Source organism: Nannospalax galili, unplaced genomic scaffold (genome assembly GCF_000622305.1).
Source record: "Nannospalax galili isolate Female #2095 unplaced genomic scaffold, S.galili_v1.0 scaffold886, whole genome shotgun sequence".
Classification (NCBI taxonomy): domain Eukaryota; kingdom Metazoa; phylum Chordata; class Mammalia; order Rodentia; family Spalacidae; genus Nannospalax; species Nannospalax galili.
In genome coordinates, this window is record NW_008355971.1 from 2673628 (window position 1) to 2680696 (window position 7069).

Sequence of the window (7069 nt, forward strand, 5' to 3'; positions counted from 1 at the left end):
ATGACAATTTACCAATATAATTAATAGAAAAAGGCATTTGTTCTTTAGCCTAAAAGTTTTAAATTGTTTATTCATATTTTACTTTTAAACTAAGGCCAGACTGTTAACTTGTATGGTGAATTTGTTTGATGAGGGCTGTCAGCCTGGACTGAAAAAAAAATCATAATTTACCATATATAATCCTGGTTTAAGCACCCATAGCCTAGCGAATAAGGAACACAGAAAACAGTGGCCTAAAAGAATCTGCAAAGAGACAATATCATAATACTCTTTTCCTTTTGTCTGTCTATGACATTGTAACTAGAAAGTACCCAGGGAATGATGGGGCAGGAACAAAAGCAAGCAGATAGCAACTGAGCATCAGAGAGGGAAGTAGCTCTATTTCAGAGAAACACAGGCATAGAATCACAACACAGAAAAGAGAGGAATTAAGACCAGTGGAGTCCACATCTTAAGCCTCCCACCCAAGTAGGCTCTCCCTTTTAAACTTTCATTGTTCTAATTAAGTGTTGGTAGTAGTTTGTCTCTTGTAAGGGTTGTATGAGCTTCCCAGGTCTAGCCATCATAAAGTGTCAGTTTCCTTTGTATCTGGATAGTTTTGAAGGCATATGGCTAGAAAAACTTTAAGGTCTCTTTAGAAACTGACAAATATTTTACGTAAAACGGTAAGAATTTAAAGTAGTCACTTTTAGAAATCAGCAAATATACCATATAAAAGATGTTAAAATCCAAATAATTTTTTAAAAACTATTAGGTAAAGATGTCATGTAAACAATGTCAAAACCTAAAAATAATTTCTTTTAAAAATCTGTAAACATTTTAAACAATGTAAAAACTTAAAATTCATCTTTAAAAACCAGTAAATATACCATACGAGAAGTTAAAACTCAAAGAAATCTCCTTTAGAAACAGGCCCAAACAATGTTAAAATTTAAACTCCCATTGTGGAGATCTGGCATTACTTCCTTAGTCTGAAAAATCCCATACCCCACCAGGATACAAGCCTGGGATTCACATGTCTCACAGATTAAATGTAGATAGTAACCATTCTTATTTTTACAAGTACCCCAGTTAAGTTAGACTTGAGACAACAGGAGAAAATACCTTCAGATATAAACATATAGGCCCCCAAATAGAAAAGCAAAGCAAAGGAATTTGTCTCTCACCAACCATAGTAGCTGTAATGCCAAGTAAAGTTCTCCAGATTTCTTCATTCCTAGATACAAGATATGCTGGAAAAGAAACTCATGAAGACAGTAGAAGGAACAGGGTGTTGTGTCCAGCACATAAATCACTGGGTTGTTGTTCTGAAGCATATGTCTTGAGCACGGCCCCTGACTTTCTATGTACATTAAAATTTAAAATGCTTAGATCTAGTTAGGAAACCAGCTGCCTCAGGACCACATGGGCTGAGCATAGCTTGTTTGGTGCCCAACAGGGCCTAAGATCAAAATTTCGAGCCCCTCCCCCTGAGAAAAAATTCAGGGAAAAAATGGATTTTAAAATTTTTTTTCCATTTGTCCATGGGACAAGCCACCTTAAATTTTTTAAATGTTTCACCAAAGCCATCCAGCTATCAGCCTAAGCCTGAATGCCCCAGGCAAGATAACAACACGGATAAGGAAGTTTACTTGGTCCCTTAAGAGCCAAATTCAGTGTGTGTTTGAAAAACCCCTGTATGACCATCAAATAAATAAGCTATTAGAATTTTGGGGATTCCCTCAAGTTCTCAGGGGTGTTGCCCATGATAGAAAAGGAAAGGGGGGGTGAAACACTGAGTCCTGGTGGAACGTTCCCAAGACCCAGAGGTCACAGGGGATTCCTAACTAGTACAGAGTGTAAGCCTGACCACACATTTCAGAGAACCAGCAACAGCCCTAGTGATTTTTAACTGGCTGTTGTGTTACCGGGTTTTGTAGTAGAGAGACGTACAGATAGGAGGTCTTTGCAGACACCTGGGTGGGCAGTGTGGGGGCGGATTGTCTGTTCAGAGGACTAGGAGCCTTTGGCTAACATCAGGGAGTATCCCTGATCAGAAAACTTCAATTGCCCTTTCGTCTTGAATGGTCCCTCATGAAGGCGCAAACCGAAACTAAAAAGGAAGAAAGAAGAGAACACCGATCCTCAGGGCTGGATGGCCAAGGCTTAGCAGCCGATGTCGCTCTGTTGGGGAGTACTCACCCTTCTCCTGCACATCCTGGAGAGCCCCTCTCTAGCGCCACGTTGGGCGCCAGTTGTCGGTCTCCCCTCAGCCCAAACTCTGCTGCCATCGGGAGACCGTCGTGCACCGGTCCCCATAGTGGAAGGTTGGGGTGAGGAGAGAGACCAGTGGGGGGAGAGGCCTCAGGAGGCAGTGAGTACGATGGGAAGAAAACACCAGGGAGTCTGTGTCAGTGGACAGCCCGTTTATTATGGCAGAAGCAGAAGTTTATATAGGAAAGATTTGTGGGCAAAGAGGAGGGGTTGGGTTTTTGGCAAGCAGGCAGGTGGGGGAAGGGAGGGAGCTTCTAAGGCTATGTGGCATTTGTCCTGTCCTCCAGTCACATGATCTACAAGAGACCTAGTTAGGATTAAAGGATTAATGGCTAATTGTTTGGGGGTTGTTGGGCAAGAGACAGCATATCTAGAATGGAGCAGGCCAGTTTCCTGCTGTCCACACTAGGAGGTATCCAGCCTGGCAGCCATACTCTACATTCCAGGCACTCTTGACTTATCCCAACAAGCTACCAGTGCTCTTAGCCTCTGAGCCATCTCTCCAGGCCCTAAGGTAATTTTATTTTATATTCTACAATTTTACTGAATTCACCTATTCTAATAGCTTTTCAGGGAAGGTAGAGTCCTTGAGATTTTCTGTGTATAAGATCATGTCATCTGTAAAGAGTGCCAATTTGACTTCCTCTTCCTGTATGTCATATATTCCTTTCTCTTGCTTGTTTGGGCTGGATGTCTAGTACTACGTTGTATAAAAATGATGAAATTAGGCATCTTTATCTTGTCTCAGATCTTAAGAAATGGAGCTTTGCCTTATGAATATATGATATTGATAAGTTGTTAATATATGTGGTCTTTATTATGGTGAGATGCATTCCTTCTATAACTAATTTGTCCAGCACTTTTTTATGAAGGGTGTTGAACTACCAAATGCCTTTTTTGCACCTACTGAAGGGATCATAAGGCCGCTATTATTCATTCTCTTCATGTGCTCCCAACAGGCCTTTTCCACCATGACAAACTGTATTCTCTTAAGCTGTTAAACAAAATAAACTCTTTCTTCCATAAGTCACTTGTCACAGCAATGAGAAAAAGTAACTAATTCAGAAATTTAATATGGGTTGGGGTAGGGGGACTTTTATTGTGATAAACCTGACCATGTGGTTTGTAGGCCTTTGGAACTGAGTTTCAGGAGGAATGTGGAAGAGTTTAGCCCTGGATGCTGTAAGCGGAGCTTAACTGGCCATTCTGGTAGGTGTATGGAAGGCCAGGACACTCCTAGAAAGGCAGACCATGAAGATTGTGCTCAAGAGGTTTAAGAGCAGACCAAGGACTCTATCAGGACTGGGCTGGGTGCCATTCGTGTTACATTCTGGCCCCCCAAAATTCTGGCTGCTTTCTGTGTGTCTTGAGAACTTGAATGAGGGAAAATTCAAAAGTAATGGGATAATAAGTTTGCCAGAAGAAATTTCAAGAGAATTCCAGCTGTGTCATGGCCACTGCTCTTTGCTCTCATCCGATCTACAATGAGGAAGAACTGCAATGGGAGCAGAAAGGTATGTGAAACGTGCAGTCTGGCAATGAATGGAGCAAGTTTAAAGTTGCAGACCAGGGCAGTGAGGAGAAAGGAGCTATTGTTAAAGTGATTATCACAGCTAAGGAGAAACCTTGAACTTTGCACTAGGAAAGTTGCCTTTCAGACAAGACCTAGACTCATCAAAGACTCCAGTGTGCAAAATTAAAAATTCATTTGAGTCGGGCGTGGTGGTGCAAGCCTTTAATCCCAGCACTCGGGAGCAGAGGCAGGCGGACCTCTGTGAGTTCGAGGCCAGCCTGGTCTACATAGCGAGTTCCAGGCCATCTGGGGCTACAGGGAAACCCTGCCTCAATAAGACCCCCCAAAATTCATTGGGGGGGGTCTGAGAATGCAACTAAACTGAGAACTGAGAGTGCAACTAAAGGTGTGTCTGCTAAAAATCAACCTCCAGGGGAAGAATCTTCCCAGGTCCACTGCCAAGGTACAGAGGCCACTGTAGCTGCAACAAAACGGAGCCAAATAGCATCTCAAGCTGGCAGCAGAACTTGGTAGCACCATCTACACAAAGATAGAGTTCCAGGTCCGTCAAGGCTATATAGTGAGACCCTGTCTCAAAACTAAATAAATCCAGGCCAGCAAGATGGCTTAGTGGGTAAAGGCACTTGCTACCAAGTCTGATGTTCTGAATTTGATCTCCAAGATCCACACGGTGGAAGGAGAGAACTCTTCAAGTGTCCTCTAACCTCCATACACACACACCGTGCCAAGCACACCCGACCCCCATAATGAATGAATGTAATTTAAAACAACAACATTGTGCCCTTGAGAACAGCTGGAAAGTAGACTATTTCTAGCAAAGTGTTACTGTTGGATATCCCACTGTATAAAAATGTTTGCAGTGGAAAAGGGAAACCAGAAACTCATCCATGGAGAGCATGCTCTTCTCTACCCAGAACTCTCAATGGGGGAACTCCAGCATGCCTGTTTCAACAAGCCTTCTCTAGTTATTTCTGCTGGATGATTGAAGCACCAGATTTGATGATGTTGTCAATGTGCTGACGGCATTTATTTTACTTGAAAGCCTGAATGGGACATTTTTGCTCCACCAAGACTCTCAACCAGGAATTTCAGCTGGTTGCAAAACAGGGGACTTTCCATGTAAGTGCCCCCTTTGATGATTCTACCTATCTGATGCTTGTTCTTTTCCTTGGAAGCCTCTCCAGAGAGCTGGAGAGGATGGTCCTCTGTTCCACCAGGGACTCTCTGTCAGGAATAACAGCTGGCTCCCAATTTGAGGATGTTTTGCTGTCTAGCTGCTGTTTCTATTTGTGTGCCAACTGCTATTTATTCTTTTACTTTTTTACTTGCCATATATTTTAAAAACTCACCCTGGGTTTGGTGATGCACAACTTTAATTTCAGAACTCACTAGGCAGAGGTAGGTGGATCTCTTTGAGATGGAGGCCAGCAGTGTGGTCTACATGATGAGTTCCAGGCAGCTGGGACAGTAGGGAGACCCTGTTTCAAAACACACACACACACACACACACACACACACACACACACATGCATGCACGCACACGCACACGCACAAACAACAAAACCTCAGTCACTCAAACCTGAAAGCACAGCTAAATTCATGGACCCTGAGGATAGGCGAAGTGGAAACACAATAATCCCAGTTGTGAGGTTTTTTTAATGGCTTTTCGCCCCCATCAATAGGCAGTAAGTTCAGTAAGTTTCCATTTCTTTGCTGGTTTTTTACCTCCAGCAGTAAGCTTCCATTCTCTGAAATATATGCCATTTCCTCTCTCATACAGTGGGTCTCTCTGTACTTGTTATACCACAAAGAACAGAGGAGATTGAGTTACCCCAGCCAAACAACAGTTCAGTTATTTCTGGGTTCCTGGGCAGAGATGGAGGCCCAATCCCTGCTCTAGAAGGGGTGCATAGACACCTTTAGACCAATGAAGAAAGGGAGAGAGAAGGGGGGAGAGGGAGGGAGGGAGGAAGAGAGAGAGAGAAAGAGAGGGAGGGAGACCGTAAACCCAAATAAAAACCTAATCCCCCCTTAGAATCAGTGGTCTCTCGCACCTCCTCCCTAGAAACCTATTACTTGCCAATAAACTTCACTTTCATTTTGGGTTGAGCTGTTTTCCTCTTTTAATTTTTCAACTAGGGAAGAAAAGGAACCCACTTGCTATCCAGTATCACAGCAATACAATACAATACAATACAATACAATACAATACAATACAATACAATACAATACAATACAATACAATACAATACAATAGCAGATCATTCTCCAGACCATAAGAACATATGAAGAGGTCAATATGTGCAAACTTATGTACCTGCAATGATTTGTGTCCCTCCACATATTTATGCACCAACATGTTTACTTATGGACTGGAGAGATGGCTCTGCAGTTAAGAGCACTGGCTGCTCTTGCAGAGGACATGGATTGGGTTCCCAACATCCACACGGCAGCTAAACCATCCATAACTCCAGTTCCAGGGGATCTGACACCCTTTCTGTCCTTAGCTGGCATTGCACAGACATCCTGCACTTACATACATGTAGGCAAGACACCCAAACACATAAAGTAAAAATTAATTTAAAATTATTTAAGAAAAGAGGGGCTGGAGAGATGGCTTAGCGATTAAGAGCACCGACTCCTCTTGCAGAGGACCCAGGTTTGGATCCCAGCACTCACATGGCTGCTAACAACTGTCTGTAACTCCAGTTCCAGGGAATCCAACACCCTCTTCTGGCCTCTGAAGGCATTGCACACAGGTGGTGCACTTAGATACATGCAGGCAATACACTCATACACACAAAATCAAAATAATAAATGAAATATTTTTAGATAAATAAAAATAAATAATAAAGTATTTTTAAAATAAATAATAAAGCCGGGCGTGGTGGCTCACGCCTTTAATCCCAGCACTTGGGAGGCAGAGGCAGGCGGATCTTTGTGAGGTCGAGGCCACCCCGGTCTACATAGTAAGTTCCAGGACAGCTGAGGCTACAGGGAGACCCTGTCTCAAACAAACAAACAAACAAACAAACAAATACAGACTCCCACAAATCTCTGATAATTTCCTCTGCCTTTGGCTTCCAGAAGATCCCTTCACAATGTCTTCAGATTTTCCTCAAGAGCAGCGCGACCTCGCCACCTACTGGAGAAAAAGCCCCATAGCAAGAGGGCCGCTTAGGCGCGAGACGGCGCGCGCTCACGAACTACTACGCACGCGCAGCCCACCGCATCCCCCCACGCGCCGGCGGGGAGCACACGGCGCATGAGCACATCTTTTTG